Consider the following 6173-nt stretch of genomic DNA (forward strand, 5'->3'; position numbering starts at 1 on the left):
TCACCCCATCACTCTTCATCACATCCAAACCAGATCTCAGAATTTTGGCTAGCCGGATCATCCAGACTTACATCCGGACGTCCGGGCTGTGTCTGCCCGGATATCCGGGATCACTTCCGGACATCTGTCCCTGCCCAGATCATCCGGGGCTCCTTCCGGACATCCGGGTGGGTCTTCGACTTGCCCAGTAGCATATCGGGCCGTGGGGGGGGCACAGGGAGTTATCCCTTTACTTTTCCCCTCGACCTCACCCTCTCACCCCGCCGCCGCCGGCTGCTCATCGGCCCGCCCCGCCAGTCCGGCCGGCAAACTAGCCAGATCTTGTGCTCACGGGCTACCATCGCCTCGATCTACTCCCTCCTCGCTCCGTTTTCCCCAGGGGCCGATTGGATCCTCTCCAATCTCGGCCTCCGCCCCCAAACTCCGCCATGGTGGTCGGCCGTGGTGGTACTGGCCGGAGCTTCAAGTCGACCTCCTCGGGTCCCTCACGTGAACCACGTCGCCAAGCATCAACGGACTCCGAGGAAGCTGCTCGTCCACTCAAGAAAGCACCAGGTCGTGCTCGTCCGTCCTATGCCGGGCAGGATGATCCTGATTATGAGGACGATCTCCAGGAGGACGAGCTCGTGCCGGTTCGCTCAACGACCAAGGCCAAGAAGAAGAAAGCGGCTTCTACCGCAAGCTCGCAGCCTGCCGCACCTACCGGTCTCATTTTGTCCATGGCCAACCCCACCAATCGTGGCCGTCGTACTATCAGCTATCAGTCCATGGATCCATCTGAGTATGCAGCTTTAAGGAGTGAAGTCAACCAATTTGCTGCCCCGGCCAATGCAACCGATCCTCGGTTTCGCACCTTGGTTCAACAGGACATCTATCAATCGGTCATTGCTCATCTAGGGTTCTCTCCTCAGCATTATGTGAACTTGGATTACATTGAGAACAATCCAACCAAGTTTGATGGTGTGTTAGAGAAGATTGAGGGCATGGGGCTGCGTCGTGCTATGACTCTCCACTGTGATTGGAATGAGGCTGCCATTCGGCAATTCTATGCCACGTGTTTCTTCCATCCGGATCATTCGATCACTTGGATGACTCATCATTCTCAGTTCACTGTCTCTTTTGAGGAGTTTGCTGCTGCCTTGGGCATGCCTGGATCTGAGGCAGGTCTTTTTCGAGTCCATGAGGTGAATCCCAAGTTTGAGGCTATGCCTATCAGTGCTTGCAGTTGTCTCACCATGCCTCCTACTCAGCTATCCACAGTGCAGCAAAGCAAGGAGCTTAATGACATCAGTATCTTCCGTCTCAAATACCGGTGGCTTTTTCAGTGCATCCTCAACTCCATTGCTCCCAAGAAAGGGGATCGTGGGATGGTACGAGCTTACAGCATTGACTTGATGTACTACTCATGGAAGAATCCCACTCGTCCCATTGACATGGCAGATTTTCTTTGGCATGAGATTCGCATGGCTAGTTGTCTGAAGGTTCATACTCTTCCGCATGCTCCTTTCATTCAGACCGTCATTGACTCTGTCTTCACTTGCCCCATCAACAAGAACAACATTCACTCCGTGTGGACTCCGTGTGATGACACTTCTAGGGGCAAGGCTCCTGCTCCGTCGTGTGGTGAGAGCTCTTCTCGCCACACCAAACCTTTCGTCAAGCCGTTTGACCGCCTTGCTCGCTTTATTGGGAAGTCCCATAAAGCCATCTTTGACACCTGCTGCTACACTGCTACTCACATTGCTACCGAGGAGGTTCGCCGCATCTCTAAGGCAAATGCCCTTAGGGCTCGTCTTCGTGCGCGTCCTGGCAGTCCTGTCAAGCCTGATGAGCCTATTCCTGCTTGACTTCCTCTTCCGGAGGTCGATTTTCCTTCTGCCACTGAGTTCCCCGAGTTCTTCCTTGTACCTACTGATCTGAGTGATGGTGATGATGATGATGCTGAGGATGAGGATGCTGCATGATTCTCCTACTTTCTCGGCCGTCTTTCCCTTTTTCGGTACTTGCTGTCAAGGGGGAGATGTAATTCTTAGGAGGAGTTTCAGCATGTGTCTGGTATGCTTATGCTTAGAGCTTTAGTAAAGTGGACTCATTATTATTATTGTAATGGTACTATGGTACTTTGGTCATGAGTTATGAGTCTATGTCACTATGCAAGTGCTTACGTATGTTGTCTTTATTCATTGCTTATGTTGATTTTAATGATGTATGCCCATACTATACTCCGAATGTGGGCATCCACTTCATATGTGCATGACTTTGTATGTTTATCACCTTATTCCATGCATACATTAAGGGAGAGCTCCTCTTAAAACACATCCATATGCATAAATTAAGGGGGAGCTCTTCCTAAAACACATACCGAAACACATACCGGTCTACTCTCCTAGAATCATTCGTATCACATTTTACTGTTAAATGCTATATGTAGTTTGTCATCAACTACCAAAAAAGGGGGAGATTGAAAGTGCAATCTTGCTCTTAAAGAGTATTTTTGATATTGATGACAAACCTACATATAGGGGACTAACCTTGTTTGCTAAGTATATACACAGGCCGTTTGTCCTCTGGTTTTTCTTTAGTGAGCATCATGATCGCATCATATTAGATTTTACTCAAGCAAATTATCAATGAGGAAAGGAGCAAACAAAGATGAAGTATTATGCTCTTTTTATATTTCTTGAGTAATAGGAACCCCGCACTATTAAGAGGGGATCCGAAGTGTAGGTTCAAGACTTGCTCACATTTTGTCTCATAAACAATTCTATCACAATAGACCAAAGTCCCTAGCAATATCCCTTAGCCAAAACCTACCACTTCTCCTCGCCGAATCATCCAGACGGCTACCCAGAACATCCGGGCTTCACCCGGATCAGCCGGACCCTGCACCGGATCATCCGGATAATAGGTGCTCTCCATCACAGAACGGTGTGGCTGAAGCCGGATCATCCGGACGTTCCTCCGGATCCACTTCCGGATTGTCCGGATAACCGTGCCCGGTTTTCACAGAAGCCATATGTTGTAGCCGGATCGTCCGTTCAGACATCCGGATCATCCGTGGCTTCTCCGGATCATTCGGGGTTGCCTGTGGACTGTCCGGGCTGCTCGCAGCTCGGTAGCAACCATCTTCATCCGGGCCTTCTGCCAGATTTATCCGCACAATGTCCAGATCATCCGGATGGTGTCCCAGATCATCCGGGGTGGTCAACTTGTGTCCAAACGGCTCTATTCTGGACATGGTATAAATATCAACTTACCCCTTCGAGATAAGGTTGAACACTCCACACAAACACGCCTCAAGAACACCAGTGCTTCCCCTCTCTTGCTCACACACTAAATCCCAGATCCCGGCTTGATTCTTGAGAGTTTCGAAGAGTTGTTCCAATCAAAAGAAAGATCTTCTTCCTCCCCTTCTTGTTACCAAAGCAAATCGAAGTTTGAGCAAGTCTTGAGTCTTTCCCCTCGGATCTTGTTACTCTTGGAGGTTGGAGACTCCTAGGCGGTAGGAGTCATTCGTGAGGAATCAACTTTTGTGATTACCCCCGGAAAGTTTGTGAGGGTTTGGAGACCACCCCAAGGTCTACCACTAGTGGTTGAGAAATGCCTTCGTGGTGTTGTCTCAAAGGGAGAATAGGGTGAGCCTTCGTGGCGTAGGTGTGCCTTCGTGGTAACATCCGCCCCTCTAACGGTGACTAGCTTCCCTCCAAGGAAGTGAACATCGGCATACATCCTCGCCTCCCGGAGTTGCGGTTATTCCTAACCCTAACTCTATACTTGTGGTTACTTGTTGTGATTGCACTTACTTACATCTTATTGTGCTTGCTCACTTATATGCTTGTGTTACTTGCCTAGTACTTTGTACTTACTAGCAATTGTTAGGCTCACCTTCATATTCCGCTCTATTGCCTAAAATTGCTTAGTAATAATTAAAATTTGTAATTCTACCTATTCACCCCCCCCCCCCTCTAGGTCCATCTCGATCCTTTCAACATGTCCACAAAAAGGGGTATTGCAACCTGTTAATTATAAAAAGGTACTTAAGTTTGGCTTAGCTTGCTCTACAAGTGAACCACAAACGCTTGATGAGGCATTGGGTGACACAAAGTGGAAGCAAGCTATGGAAGAAGAGTACAAAGCAGCCCATAGAAACAAGACATGGCATTTAGTTCCTCCACAGCAAGGTAAAAATCTCATTGATTGCAAGTGGGTATTCAGAATCAAGAGGAAGTCTGATGGAACTATTGACCGTTATAAGGCTAGCCTTGTTGCCAAAGGATTTAAGCAACGGTATGGCATAGATTATGAGGACACCTTTAGTCCCGTTCTAAAAGCTGCCACCATTCATCTTGTTTTGTCTATTGTTGTTTCCAGGGGATGGAGTCTCAGATAGCTAGATGTTCAGAATGCGTTCCTTCATGGTGTTCTGGAAGAGGAAGTGTATATGAAGCAACCTCCTGGGTTTGAGAACAAAAATACACCTTTCCATGTTTGCAAGTTAGATAAAGCTTTGTATGGACTCAAACAAGCTCCTAGGGCATGGTACTCCCGTCTCAGTCAAAAATTACAAGCACTTCGTTTTGTTCCTTCCAAGTCTGACACATCACTGTTCATTTACAATAAGTGCAACACATCTATCTTTGTGCTCATTTATGTTGATGATATTATTGTTACGAGCTCATCAGATGAAGCAGTGACAGGACTGTTGAAAGATCTTAGTGCTGAATTTGCACTAAAGGATTTGGGAGACTTGCATTTTTTCCTAGGTATTGAGGTGAGGAAACAAGGAAGTGAACTTCACCTATCTCAGGAAAAATATGCTATTGGTCTTGTAAGTAGAGCTGGGTTATAGGGATGCAAGTCATCACCAACTCCAATGTCAGGTTCTGAAAAGATTTCTCTTACAGAGGGAGAACTCCTGAATCAGGAAGATAGCACCAAGTACAGAAGCTTAGTTGGTGCACTCCGGTACTTGACCCTTACAAGACCAGATATTTCTTTTGTTGTGAACAAAGTTTGTCAGTTTCTTCATGCTCCCACTACAGTTCATTGGACTACTACAAAACGGATAGTAAGATATGTGAAAGATACTGTTAACGTTGGTCTTACTTTCTCCAAGTCTACTTCAACTCTTGTTAGTGCATTCTCTGATTCTGACTGGGCAGGAGATATTGATGATAGGCGCTTGACTGGTGGTTTTGCAGTATTCTTTGGACCTAACCTAATATCTTGGTGTGCAAAGAAACAGGCTACAGTCTCAAGATCCAGTACAGAAGCGGAATACAAGGCTTTGGCTAATGCAACAGCTGAAATTATCTGGGTTCAGTCCATGCTCAAAGAACTTGGGATAAAACATACTCAAGCTCCATGTCTTTGGTGTGACAATCTTGGTGCCACTTATCTGTCTGCAAATCATGTTTTCCATGCAAGAACAAAACATATTGAAATTGACATTCACTTTGTTCGAGAAAGGGTTGCTAGCAAGAAGCTTGAGATCCGGTTTGTGCACTCCAGAGAACAAGTTGCAGATGGCTTCACCAAGGCATTGCCTACAAGGAGTTTTGAAGAATTCAAACATAATCTCAACTTAACAAAGTTGTGATTGAGGGAGGGTGTTAAACATATAGTTCAGCACATATTGAAATGTTGTAATGTGATAGATCACTTGGAGATATTCTGGTAGTTTGTTTAGCCTAGATAACTATCTTAAACCGTGGCTATCTCTGTCTCTCTCTGTCTTCCTCTCCAAGATGTACTCTATCTCCTTTGTATGCGCTATAGGGATCGGCGCCGCTGCCTATAAACACGAACCACATCCCCTCGCACCGAAGCAAGACGTTACCGCAATCTTCACATGGTCTTCTTCCCGGCTGGCCAGAAGATGCAAGTGTCTACCCACTTCTTTTCCTTTCTCTCTATAGATAGAAATTGTGCTCTCTCTCAGAATTATTTTTACTTTTTAATGTGTTATTACTTTCGTTCCTGCTGATGCCTTAGGCCGATGTGCTACTTTGGTTCAGTTTCCTCTTCTTTGAGGCATGGTAGTACAAAAAGTTGAACTTGACAACTGTTGCAGGTCACCACCTGTGGCAAAGATTAGCAGCGAGTGCAACGTTGTTGTCGGAATGCTCAGGAATGCAGTGGGAGTTCGCCTGTTCTCGGTTTCCTGTTCGGAG

Source organism: Triticum dicoccoides, chromosome 6B, assembly GCF_002162155.2.
Source record: "Triticum dicoccoides isolate Atlit2015 ecotype Zavitan chromosome 6B, WEW_v2.0, whole genome shotgun sequence".
Classification (NCBI taxonomy): Eukaryota; Viridiplantae; Streptophyta; class Magnoliopsida; order Poales; family Poaceae; genus Triticum; species Triticum dicoccoides.